The sequence below is a fragment of the Suncus etruscus genome, chromosome 7 (genome assembly GCF_024139225.1).
Source record: "Suncus etruscus isolate mSunEtr1 chromosome 7, mSunEtr1.pri.cur, whole genome shotgun sequence".
Classification (NCBI taxonomy): domain Eukaryota; kingdom Metazoa; phylum Chordata; class Mammalia; order Eulipotyphla; family Soricidae; genus Suncus; species Suncus etruscus.
The window spans coordinates 65,532,389-65,553,495 of NC_064854.1; the positions used below are offsets into that span (position 1 = coordinate 65,532,389).

The 21,107-nt window shown below is 36.8% G+C and overlaps 1 non-coding gene across 1 annotated transcript; it reads left to right on the forward strand.

The window, feature by feature from the left end:
• The first annotated feature begins 13,325 nt into the window (after positions 1-13,325).
• On the forward strand, positions 13,326-13,432 carry LOC126015158 (U6 spliceosomal RNA). Its single transcript, XR_007498051.1, has one exon. It is a non-coding gene; the product is annotated as a U6 spliceosomal RNA (small nuclear RNA).
• Positions 13,433-21,107: the final 7,675 nt, after the last annotated feature.

A 21,107-nucleotide genomic window follows, 5' to 3' on the forward strand; every position in this document is an offset into this window, starting at 1 on the left:
AAAGAAAATTACAAACCAATATCGCTGATGAATACAGATGTAAAAATCCTCAACAAAATCCTGGCAAATAGGATTCAATGCCTCATTAAAAAGATCATCCACTACGATCAAGTAGGTTTCATCCCAGGAATGCAAGGATGGTTTAACATCCGTAAATCTATCAACATAAACACAACATCAACAACAAGGAAAATAGAAATCACATGATCATATCAATAGACTCAGAGAAAACATTTGATAAGGTCCAACACCCATTCTGATCAAAACTCTCAGCAAGATGGGAATGGAAGGAATCTTTCTCAATATAGTTAAGGCCATCTACCACAAGCCAGAAGCAAATATTGTCCTCAATGGAGAAAAACTGAAAGCCTTTCCTCTAAATTCTGGCACAAGACAAGGCTGTCCTCTCTCACCACTCCTATTCAACATAGCACTAGAAGTACTTGCTATAGCGATTAGGCAAGAAAACGATATCAAGGGAATCCAGATAGCAAAGGAAGAAGTCAAGATCTCGCTGTTTGCAGATGGCATGATACTCTACCTAGAAAACCCTAAAGTCTCTATGAAAAAGCTTCTAGAAACAATAGACTTATATAGCAAGGTGGCAGGCTACAAAATTAACACACAAAAATCAATGGCCTTTCTATATACCAATAGTAATAAGGAAAAAATAGACATTAAGAAAACAACCCCATTCACAATAGTGCCACACAAACTCAAATATCTTGGAATCAACTTGACTAAAAATGTGAAGGACCTATACAAAGAAGACTATAAAACTCTGCTCCAAGAAATAAGAGAGGACACGTGGGAATGGAAGCACATATCCTGCTCATGGCTTGGCAGGATTAACATAATTAAAATGGCAATACTCCCCAAAGCATTGTACAGATTTAATGCGATCCCTCTAAAGATACCTATGACATTCTTCAAAGAAGTGGATCAGGCACTTTTGAACATCATTTGGAACAATAAACACCCTAGAATAGCTAAAGCAATCATTGGAAAAAAGAATATGGGAGGAATTACTTTCCACAACTTTAAACTGTACTACAACTTTAAACTGTAATAGTTATAAAAACAGCATGGTATTGGGATAAAGACAGGCCCTCATATCAGTGGAATAGGCTTAAATACTCAGAGAATGTTCCCCAGACATACAATCACCTAATTTTTGATAAAGAGCAAGAAATCCTAAATGGAGTAAAGAAAGCCTCTTCAACAAAGTGAATTGCTCTGATGAATGGGGGTGTTCTTTACATGACTGAAACCCAACTACAATCATATTTGTAATCAAGATGTTTAAATAAATATATTAAAATAAAAAATCCATTTCAGGATCTTTCATGAAATTGAAGAAACAAGAGAAGTCCCAAATATTTTTGAAGCTTATATCACACTGAAGACAAAAATCAGAAAAAGATGCTACAATAAAATTAAACAAACAATATTTCTGATAAACACAGATGCAAAAATCCTCAAGAAAATCCTGGCAAATAGGATCCAAAGCTTCATCAAGAAGGTTTTCATTTTATGACTAAAACGTAATTATAAATATGTTTGTAATCATGGTGCTTAAATAAAAATATTTATATAAAGAAAAAACTACAGGCCACATGGTCTTTCCTTTGGAAACCTTGACTTGTCACAGTACACCATGAATTCTAAGGACAATCCTGAAGAATACAACTTATCTCTTTTTCTTTTTTTTCTTTTTTTCTTTAAACAACTTTATTACATACATGATTGTGTTTGGGTTTCAGTCATGTAAAGAACACCACCCATCACCAGTGCAAAATTCTCATCACCAATGTCCCAAATCTCCCTCCTCCTCACCCAACTCCCTCCTGTACTCTAGACAGGCTTTCTATTTCCCTTGTACATTCTCATTATTAGGATAGTTCAAAACATAGTTATTTCTCTAACTAAACTCATTCCTGTTTGTGGTGAGCTTCCTGAGGTGAGCTGTAACTTCCAGCTCTTTTCTCTTTCGTGTCTGAAAGTTATTATTGCAAGAATGTCTTTCATTTTTCTTAAAACCCATAAATGAGTGAGACCATTCTGCATCTCTCTTTCTCTCTATCTCTGACTTATTTCACTCAGCATAATAGATTCCATGTACATCCATGTATAGGAAAATTTCATGACTTCATCTCTCCTGACAGCTCTACAATATTCCATTGTGTATTTGTACCACAGTTTCTTTAGCCATTCATCTGTTGAAGGGTATCTTGGCTGTTTCCAGAGTCTTGCTATGGTAAATAGTGCTGCAATAAATATAGGTGTAAGGAAGGGATTTTTGTATTGTATTTTTGTGTTCCTAGGGTATATTCCTAGGAGTGGTATAGCTGGATCATATGGGTGCTCAATTTTCAGTTTTTGGAGGAATCTCCATATTGCTTTCCATTAAGGTTGAACTAGACGGCATTCCCACTAGCAGTGGATAAGAGTTTCTTTCTCTCCACATCCCCACCAACACTGCTTGTTCTCATTCTTTGTGATGTGTGCCAATCTCTGTGGTGTGAGGTGGTACCTCATAGTTGTTTTGATTTGCATCTCCCTGATGATTAGTGATTTGGAGCATTTTTTCATGTGTCTTTTGGCCATTTGCATTTCTTCTTTGTCAAAGACACTTTGTCAAAGTGTCTGTCCATTTGTTATCCCCATTTTTTGATGGGATTAGATGTTTTTTTCTTGTAAATTTCTGTCAGTGCCTTGTATATTTTGGAGATTAGCCCATTGTCTGATGGGTATTGGGTGAATAGTTTCACTCACTCAGTAGGGGGCTCTTGTATCCTGGGCACTATTTCTTTTGAGGTGCAGAAGCTTCTCTTTTTCTAACCATTAATTTGAAATGAATAAAGTTCATTGCACAGCTCATTGTAAAAATGCAGCAAGAAATTTTGATTTAAATTTGAAGATCAAGTGTTTTGCAGAAATCTTCACCTTCTCTGTGAAATTTTAAGTAGCTTATATTCTGTTTTCTACTTCAATGAGACTTCAGCAAGTGGTACAGCTGTTTAGATTAAGCAGGTGCTCAAATAACTGCACTTTGTTGATGCCTATAATAATCTTTTAATGCTTTTATGTACAGAAAGCTGAAAATGTATTTGGAATCCATGGACTCCCATTATAGATATCACTATAATTATGTTTTTTGTCTTAATTTCAATATTAGTATGCTTATAATAACTCTATGTTTTGTTCACAATACCCCTTGGAGGTTGGGACCCCTAGTTTTACATTATAGTGCAACCATCTGTTAGACTCCTAATCAGTGCTCATTATAAAATGTATTAACATATATGCTAAATCATGCATTTTCCATTTGATTTTGTTTATTAATGTGATCTAGTGTTTCTGTGCACATGTCATTGGAACAGGAATCTGCATGCCATATACACTTGCTATAGAACTCTTTCATTATGTTTGTGTAATTTCAAATTAGTATTACATTATATTATAATATTTTTGTTCTCAGGAATGAAACCTGCATTTTTTTTTTAGGAAAAAAGCCTGGATGTTCAAGACCTGTAAAATTATACTCCATGGTGTAGATTCCTTTTATAGTGATCATTATCATATTTAATTTTCTATACTTAAACATTATGATTCTTTTAAGAATATTCTATACAAATTCTAATCCATGAAGCCTTTTTCAGCAAAATTTACTCTCATAGTGATGAGTTTTCTAGGATGGGGTTCAGGGGCCAAACAGTCCAGGTGCATTGGTGATTTAAAGAAAGGACAGATGTAATATCCAAGCAAAATGCAACAACAGGGGAGTCAAGAGATTCAAACTTGGTTTTCTGAGTTCAAAGTCAGGAGTAACCCCTGAGCATCACCGAGTGTGGCCCCCTAAAAAAATCTAACCAAGGAGATGAAGAAAGGTCAGGAGATGCTTCCCTTTCCAAGGAAAATCAGAGTAATGAGGAAAGAAGCCCCTACATTAAAAATGTTTTAGAAGGATTTCTGCCGGGAGTCAGAAGGGTGCAGAAGCTGTCTTGGGCCACGTGATTTCCAGTTGCCGGAGACTGGATTTCCTCAGTGTTCCTGCTGGTGATCCTGCCTGCTTCAGCGCTGCCTGAGACTGGATTTCATCTCCGTTCCTGCTGGCGATCCTGCCTGGTTCAGAGGTGGGTGGGGACATACACACACTGATTCCCTCTGGTTTCTGTCAGGAGTCAGAAAGGTGCAGAAGTCATCTTGGGTCATGCTGTTTTCAGCTGCTGAGACTGGATTTTATCAGCGTTCCTGCTGGTGATCCTGCCTGCTTCAGAGGTGAATGTCAATTTTCTGGGTGACCCAGGAGACCACAGTGCAGGTTTTGGAGGCTTTAAGCTCTTTCACCTTTGTCAGTAAGAGGATGGGAAGCCCACAAAATCTGAGGGGATTACCCATTTCAGACTAGGATTAAAGTTCTAAAGGATTTCTGGGAACTAAGATGCCAGCAACACTATCTGCCTGTCTTCTGTGCTGTGCTGCATTTTTGGCCTGATTTCATCCTGTGTGTGGATCATCTGCAAATGGCTCACCTTCCCTGGAGCCTTCACTGGAGGTGAGTTTACACGCCCAGAAAGGGGAAGCCATTGAACTCTTCTGGAACTCAGATGCCAGCACCACTATCTGCCTGTCTTTGTGCTGTGCTCCATTTTTGGCCTGATTTCATCCTGTGTGTGGCTCATCTGCAGACGGCTTGCCTTCCCTGGAGGTGAGTTTACAGGCCCAGAAAGAGAGGGTCCAGAGGAGCGCAGGCGCTCTGCTTCACTTCACAGCCGTGCACATCATTTAGCCAATGAATACAACCACAACACACAAAAAAACCCACAATACAATTGTGACAATGGGGAAACAATGCAGGCCAGCGCAAGACATAGAGAATGATGATGGCAACTCTGATGACTTAAACATGACCAACCAACTAGTCAGTCTCTCACATAAGGAGTTTAGAGTCGCAATATGGAAGATGTTCAAAGAACTCAAAGAAAGTATAGAAGAGAACACTAATAAGAATCAAAAGAATATCAAGATAGAAATCAGAAAACTCCAAACTGAAATTTCAGGTCAAATATCAGGTCTGAAAAACTCAGTAGATGAATTGAAAAAACCTGGTTGAGCTTTCCCATGGGTTAACAATAGCTGAGGATAGAATTAGTACACTGGAAAATGAGAAGAAAAACAACTCCATACATCAGAAGAAATTGGAAAAAAACTTTAAAGCAAATGATCAAACAATGGAAAAATTACTCAAAGAAAGGAAACAGATGAAAATGGAAGTCTATGATAAGCTCAACAGAAAAAACTTAAGAATCATTGGAATTCCAGAGACCCAGGAAGAAAATCTCCAGGAAGAATCAACGGTCAAGAACATTATAAAAGAGAAACTACCAGAGCTAATGAATACATGTGATTAAATCCTGCATACCCAAAGAGTACCAACTAAAAGAGACCCCAGAAAAAACACCCCAAGACACATCCTAGTCACAATGACGAATCCCACAGATAGAAACAGAATGCTGAAAACAGCAAGATCGAAAAGAGAAATTATATTCAAGGGAAAATCCTTGAGATTAACTGCAGACCTGTCACCAGAGACACTCAAGACCAGAAGGCAGTGATGGAAAATAGTGACAAAACTCAATGAAACAAATGCTTCACCTAGAATACTGCACTCAGCAAAACTCACTTTCAAGTTTAAAGGAACAATACATGGTTTCACAGACAAACAACAGCTCAGAAACTTTACAGAATCAAAACCATTCTTAAAAGAAAAACTGAATGGCCTACTTTAAGACAAGACTGACCAACAGACATACCAAACTTCGATATATAGATGGCACTAACCCCCAAGACAATTCTTTCTCTCAATGTCAATGGACTAAATGCACCAGTTAAGAGATACAGAGTTGCTAAATGGATCAAAAAACTCAATTCAACCTTCTGCTGCCTACAAGAAACGCACCTGAATAGTCAGAACAAACATAGATTCAAAATAAAACGCTGGAGGAAAATCATTCAAGCAAACAATACCCATAAAAAAGCTGGAGTGGCCATACTAATATCAGATGATGCAAACTTTATACTTAGGAATGTTGTAAGAGACAAAGATGGACATTTTGTATTAATCAAGGGATATATACAGCAGGAAGAAATCACTTTCCTAAACATATATACCGATTGAGAGGCCAGCAAAATATTTAATAAAATCATTCACAAATCTGAAAAATAATATCAATAACAATACAATAATTATGGGAAACCTCAACATGGCATTGTCAACACTTGACAGGTCAACCAGACTGAAACCCAACAAGAATATACTAGACCTGAAAAGAGAAATGGAAGAAAGAGGCCTAGTAGATATATACAGGACACTCCACTCCCAGAAGCCGGGATACACATTCTTCTCTAATGTAAATGGGACATTCTACAGGATAGACTACATGCTAGCACATAAAACATACTTCCATAATATCAAGAGGATAGAAATTTTGCAGGCTACCTTCACTGACCACAAGGTCCTGAATTTATATGTGAACTACAAAGGAACACAGAAGAAAAACTTTAATACCTGCAAGTTAAACAGCCTAATATTGAATAACTAGTGGGTCCGAGATGAAATAAAGAAGGAAATCAAAACCTTCCTGAAAACAAATGACAATGGAGACACAATGAGTCAGATCCTATAGAACACAGCAAAAGCGGTACTGAGAGGAAAATTTACTGCTTTGCAAGCACACATCAGGAAAGAAGGGGAATACCTGAATAGCTTAATGACACAGCTCATAGAATTAGAAAGTACTCAACAAAAGGACCCAAAAATAGGGAGACAGAAGGAAATAAGAAAGCTGAGAGCAGAAATTAATGAAGTGGAAACCCGAAAAACAATCCAAAAGATCAACAAAAGAAGAAGTTAGTTCTTTGAAAAAATAAACAAGATTGATAGACCACAGGTAAAACTAACAAAGAAAGAGAGAGAGAGAAACTTGATAACTCGTATTAAGGAATGAAAAGGGAGAGATCACTACTGATATGTTAGAGATTCAAAGGGTAATCAGAAACTACTTTGAGAAACTATGCCACTAAAAATAAAAACCTGGAAAAATGGATTAATTTTTAAATTCTTATAATCTTCCACTGTTGAATGAAGAGGATGTAGCATATCTAAACACACCAATCATTACTGAGGAAATTAAGACAGTAATCAAATTTCTGCCCAAAAACAAAAGTCCAGACCCAGATGGATTTACTAAGGAATTCTTTCAAACCGTTCAAGAGGAACTACTGCCAATCCTGGGAAGACTCTTTCATGAATTTGAAAAAACAGGAACACTTCCAAATAGCTTTTATGAAGCCAACATCACCTTGATACCTAAACCAAACAGAGATGTTACTAAAAATGAAAATTACAGACCAATATCGCTGATGAATACAGATACAAAGATCCTCAACAAAATCCTGGCAAATAGTATTCAATGCCTCATTAAGATCATGCACTATGATTAAGTAGGTTTCATCCCAGTAATGCAAGGATGGTTTAACATCCGTAAATCTCTCAACATAATACACAACATCAATAACAAAAAAATAAAAACCACATGATCATATCAACAGATGCAGAGAAAGCATTTTTTATTTTTCTTCTTGTTGATGTTGTGTATGATGTTGATAAATTTACGGATGTTAAACTATCCTTGCATTCCTGGGATGAAACCTACTTGGTTGTAGTGTATGATCTACTTGATGATGCATTGGATCTTATTTGCCAGGATTTTGTTGAAGATCTTTGCATCAGGTTTCATCAGGGATATTGGTCTGTAATTTTTTTTGGAAGAATCTCTGTCTTGTTCTGGTATCAAGGTGTTGTTGGCTTCATAAAAGTTGTTTGGGAGTGTTCCCGTTTTTTCAATTTCATGGAAGAGCCTGGCTAGGATTGGTTGTAGCTCCTCTTAAAAGATTTAAGAAAATTTATTAGGAAATCCATCTGGGCCTGGGCTTTTCTTTTTGGGTAGATGCTTGATTACAGTTTCAATTTCCTCAGTTGTGATGGGGGGTGTTTAGATATGCTACATCTTCCTTACTTAAATGTGGAAGGTTATAAATGTCCAAGGAATTTTTCCATTTCTTCTAGGTTCACCTGTATAGTAGCATAAAGTTTCTCAAAGTAATCTCTGATAACCCTTATCTAATTTCTGCAATATCAGTCCGTGATCTCCCCCCTTTTCATTCTAATACAGGTTATCAGATATTCTCTCTCTCCTTACTTGTGCGTTTTGCCAATCGTCTATCAATCTTGTTTTTTTTTTTTTCTTCAAGAAGAATCCAACTTCTGCTGCAGACGGCCCAGTGTTTATCTAAGCAGAAGACACTTCAATGGGGCCGAGAACCTTTCACAGGAAGAAAAGCAGGAGCACGGGTGAACAAATATAAAATATGAAAAATGAAATAAATGAGTCCACACAAATGCATTGTATGGGGACCCTGTCCAAGGACGAGAGACAAATTTACTTTTTAGCTGATGACATGTATAAGCACAAACTCTGGTATGCAAGGTGTCCTCAGGAGAACAAAGAGGAGGAGAACAATACAATGGGTAACCAGCCTTAAATCTACAATTTAAAAAAAACCTTTCTTCAGGTGAGGAAATGTCTTGTTGGTGTTGGTAGAGGAAAATGTTTTTACGGTAAGGAGAAAAACAGGATTTTCAAGAAACCAGGAGGAGAGAGTTAAAAATATTTGTGATGTATATTTGGTCACTGGAAAATAGATTTTAGGGGGGACAGAAATAATTATTTACCATCATAGTGCGAGACTAATAAAAATAAGCTGCTGGCTCCAGGTTATATGAACTAGCCAGAGGGAACTTTTGGAGGGTTTTTGGTATTGACATATCTTTGTCTGTAGGAAAGCTGAGGCTAGATTTCTATACTGTCCAAATAAAGAGAAAATGTAATGTTACAACCATGTTGGAATTACTGTCAATAATCCACGCAAAGGCTCAAATGATTGACTTCACTAAGCGGGCCTTTTGGCAAATAATTTTTTGGAGGAAGGCACTACACCAGAGAAGGAAAAAACCACATCTTCTGCGTGCTTTCCTTAAATGGGAGGTAACAAACTTCTGTTATCGTTGATCTTTTGGACTGTTTTTTGGTTTTCCACTTCATTGAGTTCTGCTTTTAGCTTTGGTATTTCCTTCTGTCTCCGTATTTTTTTTTTGTTGTTGATCATTTTCTAATTTTTTGAGCTGTGTCATTAAGTTATTCAGGTATGCCCCTTCTTTCTTCCTGATATGTGCTTGTAGAGCTATAAATTTTCCTCTCAGGACTGCTTTTGCTGTGTCCCATAGATTCTGGCAGTTGTGTCTTCATCATTTGTTTCCAGGAAAGTTTTGATTTCCTTTTAGATTTCATGTCGACCCACTGTTTGTTCAGTAGAAGGGTGCTTAATTTTCAATTGTTAAAGTTTTTATTATGTGTGGCTTTGTAGTTCACATCTAATTTAGAGCCTTGTGGTCAGCAAAGGTAGCTTGCAAGATTTATATCCTCTTGATTTTATGGAGGTATGTTTTATGTGTAAGCATGTAGTCTATTCTGGAGAATGACCCATGTACATTGGAGAAGAATGTGTATCCAGGTTTTTGGGGTGAAGTGTCCTGTATATATCTACTAGTCCTGTTTCTTCCATAACTCTTCTCAGGGCTATTATGTTTTTGTTGGGTTTCAGTCTGGTTGACCTATCAAGTGTTGATAGGGCCATGTTGAGGTCTCCCACAATTATTGTGTTATTATTGATGTCTTCTTTCAGATTAGTCAGTAATTGTATTAGGTAATTTGCTGGTCTCTCATTGGGTGCATATATGTTTAATAGTCTGATTTCTTCCTGTTGCACATAGCCCTTTATTAGTACATATTGTCCATCTTTGTCCCTTACCACTTTTCTGAGTATAAAGTTGGCGTCATCAGATATTAATATGGCCACCCCAGCTTTTTTGAGGGTGTTGTTTGCTTGGACGATTTTCCTCCAGCCTTTGATTTTGAGTATATGTTTGCTCTGACTTTTCAGATGTGTTTCTTGTAGGCAGCAGAAGGTTAGATCATCTTTTTGACCCATTTTGCCGCTCTGTGTCTTTTAATTGGTGAATTTAGTCCATTGACATTGAGGGTGATGATTGTCATAGGATAAAATGTCATCTTTGTAGATAAGTTTGCTGTGTTTGTTGGTTTCTCTTCTCTTAGAGTAGACCTGTCTGTTTTTTCTTTAAGGCTAGTTTATCATCTGTGAAGTTTCTGAGCTGTTGTTTAACCATGAAGTTGTGTATTCTTCCTTCAAACCTGAACGTGAGTCGGGCTGGGTGCAGTATTCTTGGTGAGGCATTCATTTTATTCAGTCTTGTCTCAATATCCCACCACGGTCTTCTGGCCTTGAGTTTCTTGTGACATGTGTGCTGTACGTCTTAGGGATGCTTCTTTGAATGTAATTTCCCTTTTTGATCTTGCTGCTTTCAGTATTCTATCTCTATCTGTGGGACTTGTCATTGTAACAAGGATGTGTCTTGGGGTGTTTTTCTTTGGGTCTCTTTTTGTGGGGAGCCTAGCTGATAAAACCTAGAACATAAGACACCTCAGTAATTCCTAATATGGTCACCCACGTGACCAAAGGCGCCCATGCCTTGAGAACAAAGGAAATAGACAAATACTGAAATAATTCAAAGCAGCCCAATACATCCAGCCAGAAAGAAAAATATAGAGCAACTTGCCTTTGTGTTAGCAAAAGGTTATTAGGATTATAGCTGATGTTCTATTTATGCTTGTTGAGTATAATTTATAAAACTCTGTTTGAATCTTATGCCTTCAGGTAAAACATGCTCTCTACCTCTTTGCCCCTCCCTATTACCTGCCCCCAGCTTATGCTGATGAATGCTTGTAACTTGATTGTTGGAAAACTTGTAACACCTTCTGACGTATTTCAGCCCTTAAAAGCTGATTCCCCCCGACAATAAATCCCTTTTGAACAGCATGCGTTGTCTTGAGGGCCCTTCTTTCTAACTTCTCAAGTTCTTCTTTACAGGTCGGTTCTGCTCGAGCAAACCCACTAATAACTATCAACCTTCATTTCCACACCCCCGCGGGTCGGGGGTCTCCCACGGGAGGTTGCAGAGTTGCAGATCTTTTAGCTGGTACTCTTCAGGCATGCAGGATTTGATTGCATGTAGTCTTTAACTCTGGGAGTATCTCTTTAATGATGTCTTTGACAGTTGATTCTTCCTGGAGATCTCCTTCCTGGGTCTCTGGGACTCCAATGATTCTTATGTTGTTTCTGTTGAATTTATCAAAGACTTCTATTTTCATCTGTTCGCATGCCTTGAATACTTTTTCCGTTGCCTGTTCATTTGTCTTAAGGTTCTTTTCCAATTTCTTCTGTTGTTTTGAGTTTTTCTGCATCACAGTTTTCAGTACTCTGATTCTCTTCTGTTGGCGAGGCTATTCATTGAGGTTTTCAGTTAAGCAACCTTGTTTTTCAGATCTCTTATTTCAGTTTGTAGTTTTTTGATTTCTGTCTTTGTGTTCTCTTCAGATCAATCTATGCTTTCTTTGAGTTCTTCAAACATCTTCCATATTGCTATTTAAGTTCCTTATCTGAAAGGTTAATCAAGTGGTTGGAATTTATTAGGTCATCTGAGCTTTCATCTTTATTCTATGTGCATGGTGTTTGCTGTGAGGTTTCCTCATTGTCATTCTTGTTGTGTGTTTTTTCCTGCATGTTGTGGTGTGGTTCATCGGTTAGAAAGAGTGCATGGTTGTGAAGTGAAGCAAAGCACGCTCTTCTGCTGCCTCTATTTGACAGTCCTCAGAGTGAACAAAGGCACAGCAGGACGGACCCTCCACAGGCCAGAGACCTCAGCTTATTGGAAGGCAACCCCCACAGCTAGAATGTTCTCACTAGGCAGTTTTAAAATGCAGTTTTTGGGGGGTGAGCTCCCTAGGCCTCTGAGGAAACCTTCAGGGATTCAGAAACACAGGCAGACAGGTGCAGGAGAAGTTTCCCTTGAAGTCCTCAGAGTGAACATGCACAGCAGGATGGTGCCTCCACAGGCCAGAGAGCTCAGTTTATTGGACGGCAACCCCCACAGCCAGAATGTACTCACAGGCAGCTTCAAAATGCAGTTTTTTTTTTGGGGGGGGGTGCTCCCTACGTCTCTGAGGAAACCTTCAGGGATTCAGAAACACGGGCAGACAGATGCAGGAGAAGTTTCCCTTGAAGTCCTCAGAGTGAACCAAATATTATTATTTATTATTATGTAAATATTTGAAATATGTCCATATTTATATCTATATGTTTATATATGTTCTTGGGCTACACTATACTGTGCCTACTTCTTATTAGTAGTTCTGTACTTAGAGATTATTCCCGTTGGGCTGTATAAACCACATGGGGTTCCAACCTGAATTGTGGTTGACCCCATGAAAGGCAAGTGCTATCCTATTACTCCAACCTAAGAGTTATGTTGAAAATAGTTGTTGATGGAACTGTTTTTTAAAATATTTACAATATAATACAATTATTTTCAACTAATAAAATATGGCAAATATATTTATTAAATTTTGTGATTTTTCTCTTTTCATTTGTATCTTGGTTGATGAACTTTACAATAATTTTACTTCAGTTGCTATGTGACCTGGTGAAAACAATTTAAGTTTATTAACTTTTAGTTCTCTCAACTATAAAATATGAATAATTTTAGTTATCTCAAATTATATATTTATATATCATGTCAATTATAGTCTAGTGGCATAATTTTATAATGATTCTATTAAATGATTATCAAATATATAATAAATGTTCAGTTAAAAACTTTTACTTTTATAGAACAATCGTAGGGAGATATTATGACAAATGCAGGAATGAGTTGCTTTCAATCTACTAGAAAATATACCACATTCATTGTAAACATTACAGAAGATAGGTTGTATAAATTATTTCTTTTATTATCATTGTTGTTAGCATTCTGTTTGCTTTAATTTAGAACCACATCTGGCTTTATGGTGTTTAGGAGAATATATGCAGTTCCAGAGATTTGAATCTGCATTTGCTGAATACAAAGTAAGCAATTTACTCTCTGTCCTACTCTCTGATAACCATGTATGTGGAATGTTTTAGTTTTAAATGCTTATCTGCCTGAATGAAGAAATAGAAAGGGAGCTAAGAGAGAAAATAGGATGTTCTGAGTAATTATTATTACTTAATGTTTACTATATGCCTTATATTTTGTGAGGAATTTGCAATGAAAAGCAAAATTTTTATTCTCAAGAAGTTCAAAACTTGTGCTCACTTCAGCAGCACATATACTAAAATTGGAAAGATACAGAGAAGATTAGCATGGCCTCTGCACAAGGATGACATGCAAATTCGTGAAGCATTCCATATTAAAATAAAAGAAGATGAAGAAGTTCAAAACCTCCCAGGTCAAGGAAAAAGATATACAAGGAGCATTATAGTGGCAGAAGAGTGTTCACTTATTTGGAAAGGAGTAATGACTTCAAGTAAGTGTATTTCATATTTGTGGGAGATAACTTTGGTGGGCATTACGGACTGTTTTTAGATATGGGAGGTAAGGCATGGAAAGAGAGAAATTTTATAACAAAATCTCAGTGGGTTTGCTTTCTGAACATGGTATCAATGTTATTTGGCATAAGAACTTTTTTTTACTGAATCCTAGTAGTTTGCTAAATTTTCTATTACTAGCTTTACAATATATTGTGCCTGATTATGCTGAGAACACACAATATAGACTTTAACCTTTCAACCTTGTATCAGTAAATTCTCAGCTATGTGGAAAGTTGTTCTTAGAGTTGTGATTACTTCACATTGTGCTGAAGTAATCATGTGGCAGAATTTTCCAGACATCCATAAAGACATTCTGTACAACCACAGCATATTAGACACACTTTCCCTAGTTTTACAGATGAAATGAGGGGTCATAGCAGTTGCCTAAGACCATAATGAATATGTCGAGGATTTGGACCCAAAAGCTAGTTGCCTGACATGTGTGAATAGTTTTTTACCACATGTCAAAAGTGTACTCTAGAATGTACTCTAGATTATCAGAGAACAGTCACTTTCAAGTGGTGTTAATAAAGGCTCCTAGAACAAAGAATTCCAAAGAAGAAAATAATCTTGGAAATCCTTCGGTTCAAATCCTTCTCTTTAAGATAAAAAAATACCTCATAGCACATTAAAAAAAATAACAGCAGTTCCAACGGTAAAAAGGGGGAAACATTAGCAATCATATTAAATGGTTGAAATCACATATCTGCAGGGCTATAATTATTTATACATCTAACTAAAAGGAATTGCTTTTTTTCCATGCCAGTTATGAGATGACTTCACTACAACCTCTTTTATTTTTCTCATATCTAGGGAGCACAAAAGGTTGTACAGTTCAGCTGAGGTGAAAAAGGACAAGAAAAAGAAAAGTCAAAGGGTTTCATAGATAGGTTTTCGCCTTGCAGGTGATTAAGAAAAAAACTGGAGTCTCTATTATTCAGTGTTCCTGAATTGATAAGACAGTTGCAGGGCTAAAATATGATATATATATATATTTCATTTGATAAAATGATAAGCAATTAAGAGTGTCATATAGTGTCATATTTGGTGTCATATAGTCTGATTTATATCTAGCTACATAAAAACTATATTTTGTGTTTCATAGGGAAGCTATTTAAGAATTTTAAGTCATTTTTCTATTTATAGAATAGAGATAATAAATTTCTAATTCTCAGAATTTAGTAAGAATAAAAGGTTTGGGGCTCGAGAGATAACATGGAGGTAAGGCGTTTGCCTTTTATGCAGAAGGTCATTAATTCAAATCCAGGCATACCATATGGTCCCCTGTGACTGCCAGGAGCCATTTCTGAGCATGGAGCCAGGAGTAATCCTTAAGCACTGCCAGGTGTGACCCCAAAACAAAAACAAAACAAAACGAAAAGAAAAAGGTTTATATGAAATGAACATATGGGGCAACTGTAGCAATATCACAGTGGTAGGGCATTTGCCTGGCACATGGCCAATCTGGCACGAACCTGGGTTCTATCCCCTGCACCCTATATGATCTCTTGAACCTGCCAAGAGTGTTTTCTGAGTGCAGACCAGGAGTAACCCCCTGAGCACCACCAGGTGTGGCTAAAAAACAAACAAAAAAATGAAATGAACATATGACATGTGATATTTAATTAATATATTTAAAATACTTAGAAATTCTTGTCACATGGTATATACCTGTGCAGAGTAACTGTAATTTTATATGTTTTACATTTTGATATCAGAAATAGCAGTTGCAAGTTAATGAAATTTCCCATGTTCTAAGCATTTTATTAACATTTATATAAATTAACTAATTAAATTTAATAATATAATGTTAAGCTCTATTTTTTAGTATGTCCATTTTGTAGAGGAAAATTGAGTCACAGAAAGATTAGGGCAATTTTTGAAGGTTAAGCAAATACAGTCAATAATGGCAAATCCAAATTTTGAACCCAGGCAATAATATAGTCTTCAACTTTGTTAATGAAGATAAAACATATTTGTTTAGAATCTTAAATTCTGTTTTCTGTTAGAATTGTAATCAGTATTAGACCCTTTCTACTTGGATTGATTTAAAATAAGAAACTAAATATTTGATTATAAATTTTTAAGACTTCAAAATAAAAATTTAGAGGTTTTTTTTTAGCCCTACAAATAATTTCTTTGTGGCATATTCTCGTCTCAGTATTTGTAGAAGGTATATTATTTCTGAGGTTTTCTTTATTTTTATGTTTTTTTTATAACCATGTGAAGCTTTTTCATTTTATTTTATTTTGGGAATGTTTATTAAGACATTAATTTACAAAGTTGTTTATAATAGAAATGTTTCAGGCATACAATGTTTATGTTCAAAACCTTACCTATTACCAATGTTCCCTTCCATCCACCAATACCCATAGGTTTGCTCTCACAATCCAGCATGTACCCTCACAGGCATATAACCTCTTATTTTTTCGTATCACTTGGTCGAATAAAGCTTTATGGTCAGCAAATAAAATTATTAGAAAATAAATCTGTTGGGGCCGAAGAGATAGCATGGAGGTAAGGTGTTTGCCTTGCATGCAGAAGGACGGTGGTTCAAATCCCGGCATCTCATATGGTCCATTGAGCCTGCCAGAAGCTATTTCTGAGCACAGAGCCAGGAGTAACCATTGAGAGCTGCCAGTGTGACCCAAAATAACAACAAGCAAACAAACAATGAAAAAAAAAAACAAAGAAAATAAATTTATTAAGTCTATCTGTAATATCATTATTACCTTGTTTTTGTTTTTGCTTTTGGGTCACACCTAGTGATGCTCAGGGGTTACTCCTGGCTATGTGCTCAGAAATAGCTCCTGGTTTGGGGGACCATATGGGATGCCTTCCTTCCTTCCTTCCTTCCTCCTTCCTTCCTTCCTTCCTTCCTTCCTTCCTTCCTTCCTTCCTTCCTTCCTTCCTTCCTTCCTTCCTTCGTCCCTTCCTTCCTTCCTCCCTCCCTCCCTTCCTTCCTTCCTTCGTCCCTTCCTTCCTTCCTCCCTTCGACCCTTCCTTCCTTTGTCCCTTCCTTCCTTTGTCCCTTCCTTCCTTCCTTCCTTCCTTCCTTCCTTCCTTCCTTCCTTCCTTCCTTCCTTCCTTCCTTCCTTCCTTCCTTCCTCCCTTCCTTCCTTCCTTCCTCCCTTCCTTCCTTCTTTCTTTTGATTTTTGGCCACACCCAGCGACACTCAGAGGTTACTCCTGAAATCGTCAGTGGTTTGGGGGACCATATGGGATGCCCAGGTTTAAACCAAGTTCTGTCCTGGGTCAGTGACATGAAAGACAAAATCCCTATTGCTGCGCCATCGCTCCAGCCCCAAGGGTTTGTTTATTTATTTATTTATTTATTTGTTAATTGTGTCTATTTACATTGAGAACCTTAATTCCTCTTGGATTCCAGTGTCTATAATCCTTAATTCCTTAAAGTTCATATTGATTGTTTCTTTAATTTTTGTTTCTTCATCACATTTGACTTACTATTATTCATGGACTCTGATGATTTTTATATTGCTCTTCATGAATTCATCCTATAGTTCTCTAATAAGTTGTTTATTTTTTTTTTACCTTATGTTATTTCCTTTGGCTTTCTCCTTGCTATCTTAGAGCTCCTTGATATTTTGCTTAACTTTTGTTATTATGCTATTAAATATTCTATTGGCATTTCATAACACCTATCAAGCTCTTCATGTATGTCATTTCTGATCAGTTTTCTCGCTTCAATTCTCCTCCTTTTATATGGTATTTTTTTGAATTCACTGAACAGCTTCATCTTAAGACATTGTCTTAAGATTTGCTGGTGTCATTTATAACTTTAGTGATATTGTATTGCTCATTGAGGTTGGTGTGATTCTACATATTTCTCTCATCAGGTTTCTAGTGTTCTTGCTGTGCTGGAAATGAGTCTTTGTACTAAAACTCGAAAGATGCTGAGATTTTAAGCTGGAGGTTTTTCTCTCTTTCTCCATCTTCTTTTCAGAAAGTCTGGAAGATTAGCTGTGAACAGCAGGTGATTTGTTGAGTAGACATATTAAACAGCTGATAAGCAGATTTAGGAGCTCTTATGTAAGTTTAATATTGTACTGTTTGAGTATGAAGGTTGATGGGATGCATCCAGGATGGGAGGGCTCTGCCTTCTATTCCAAAAAGCCCCAGTGATGTCAACTGAGGCAAGCCTCACTTGATTTGTTAGAGAAGTAAAATGTCCTGTTTCTTAATTAAAAAGGTATAGTTATCAATAATAATTACATTGTAATAATTTAAATTTTTATCTTTCATAATTATTTTTAAATATTTTAAATTTCTACATAATATTTTATGCCCAATCTTATTTATGCTTTATTCTACACGTCAGCTATTTTGATCTTTTCCAACACAACTTTCTACCCACATAATCTTTTAATGCATAAAAAGCCCAATATATTGGATAATTCAATTATATGTCAATTCTGAGTTTACTTATTTTTGCAATTCCATTCAGTATTTTAGGTATAGATAACACTCATTTTTAGAAAAAGTTATGTGCTGTATTTTAAAATTTTTAAGCCTTGCTAAGGTTATACCTATTTGATTCTTTTATTGGTGGGCATGTTATATTCTATTATACAAGCATCACCTTCAACATCCTTCATTGCTATTATCATACATTCATTATATTAGGGGTCTCAAACTCAATTTACCTGGGGGCTACAGGAGGCAAAGTTGGTGTGATCCTTGAGTACAAAGTCAGTAGTAAGCCTTGAACATTGGGGTGTGTGACCCAAACAACTAAAACAAAACAAAACAAAAAAAGATTCTTCTAGGGCAGGGCTGTAAGGAGGGCTGCAAACAGCCCGCGGGCCATGAGTTTGAGACCCCTGCATCTAGATAAACTACTGAGAACTCCAACTTCTGCCAAACACTGATGGAAAAGAAATACTGTTGCAAGTCAGTCCCTGAAGAGGTTGACTGAAGAAGGGATGGAGGATGAGGTCTTTTCCCTCCAGCTTGGAGCTCGCGTCTGCCACCCTGTTCAGCTGGTGGTTGAGGTGAAGTGGCTGGTAAACAGCTCGCAGACAGTCAGGCTTGTGGAAATATTAGCTTTATTCGGTGGACAAGACTGAAGTCCAAAGCCTCAGCATCAGTTCAAGCCAAAAGCCCCTCGCCTTCCACAGAACCTTGTTTTTATCTCCCAGAATCAGGTACTACCCAATGGTGGGATCAGATACCACCCAATGGTGGAAGCAGAATCAGATACCACCCTAGGCTGGGGGCAGAATGCCAGGTCACACCGTAGGATAGGGCACAATCACCGTTCAGGGTAGGATCAGTAACATAATAATCCCATAAAATGTTTACATACACAACAATTCCCCATTTGTTTTTAGTAAACAAACAATATTGTCTATAATTATTAAAGGAAAAACTAGTCAATAGTAAAAGCGGCTATTTGCATAAGCGCATCACAGGAAAATGTAAAGAAAAACTTCTAACCTAAACACAAGGTGTCTAAAACCAGAAACATGTATCAAGGAATCAACTACAAGCTCCTGAGAAGATAAATCTAAGACGTACATAGATCCTTCGAAGAGACGCCAGAAAGGTTGTGTAGCAGGCAAAAAGAAGCACCTTTTCTTTATTTGTTGTTTTATTGTTGTTGTTAGTTTTCGGTATTAGATTTTTGGGTCACACCTGGCAGCTCTCAGGAGTTACTCCTGGCTCCACACTCAGAAATGGCTCCTGGCAGATACTGGGATTCAAACCAATAACCATCTGCATGAAAAGCAAACACCTTATCTTCATGCTATCTCTTCTGACCCATTTTCATTCAAGTCCAGGTAGACCAGAAAGCCCATCTTTGAGGGCATTGAATTAGGCCCTTATTTTGGAGGAAGAAGCATATACCCCTTGCACAGTGCGGTGGCCACTGCAATGATGATCAATAGGCTTCTGAACTTAATCCAAGTTCTTAATCCAGGCTGAAGTCTATATGATGTCCAAAATTGATGTAGTAATATGGTCGATTATTTATAGATGGGAGCTTAAGTCACAAACCAAAACAAAATGTTTAAGGCAGAGACCCTACCTGTGTAAACAAACAACTTGAGGATCCATCCAAAATGAATGGAACCTCCTATAAACCTAGTATTTTGCCTATGATGCACCCATGCAAAAAAACCTGAGAACAGACAAAAGTATTATTTAGGAAATTACAGACAACAATATCTAACCCACTAACCTAAAGTCAAGAAAGCAAAACCCTAATGTAATACAACATCAATTTCTAAGATTAAAAACTAAAATAGAAAAACATTAATTACAATAGAAAAAAAAGAAGTGTAGTACCAAAGTTAAATTCAAGAGATTACAATTATAAGAATAATACAAAAGGTGAAATTTCTACAGAGTCCAATACCAATCTAAAGATGAGGGGTCTGGAACTCCGAAAAGACTGGCAAAAGACACTTGATGGGTCTGGAAAAGCGGGTTGAAGCCTGGAACTGAAGATAATATCAAGCTGAATGAAGAAGAAAGGCCAGTAGAGTCATCAATGTGCTGGGGCATCCCCAAGCGTTACATCATTACCATCATGAGTTGGTTGGGCTTCTACATTTCCTTTGGGATCGGTGCAATCTTATCTTGGGGTAGCCATTGTATTAATGGTCAATAATAGCACTGTGAATGTGGATGGAAAACCAGAAATTTAGATAGCACAGTTTAACTGAGATCCAGAGACTTTGGGTCTTATCCATGATCTTTTCTCTGGGGTTAAATTGTGACACAAATTCCAGGTGGCTTTATTTCCAACAAGTTTGCAGCAAACATGGTACAAAACTCCAACAGTCATGGATTTCTTCCTCAAGCCGAGATCAGGAGGCTTGTAGTTGTGGGTAAAGAAGATGAGTTGCATATGTGAAGGGAATTCTGAAAATTAAATTTTAAGGACTAGGAAGAGAGAAGGAAGGATAAGGAAGAATAAATTGGAGAAGATAAAGTTAGGAAAAAGGGACCTATATACAGAATATGCAAAACAGACAGACACTGAACAAGACATACACATACAGACTTCACAAAAAATATGTCCATAACACTCACTCATACCAAAAATATTTGTTGGAAAGGATCCAAAATAGAGCAAAACAACAAAGAATTCAGCTGAATCAACTAAAAGTGCTTTAAAATGTAATAGCCAGCAACTGTTTAGATGAATCATTTCAAATGCAAAAACAAATATTTTTAATGGCAGAGCAAATCAGATCTGAAAGAGAATTTCATGCATAATACAAACATGGAAAACTCTACTATAAGTGTATAACAGTATATATACAAAGTTATTGTATAACAGTAACTCTATGATAGTCAGTCATAGGCGAGAAGCACTGTGAAGAAAGTCCACCTAAAAATTATCATTATGTCAGCATCTTAAAACCTAAATTGAGGGAAATAAAGCAATGATGTTAAAATAAAAAGAGTGAAAGTCATTAAATGAGTATATCTAGAAAGAAAAACATTAATATGATGAGAATTTTTTCTTT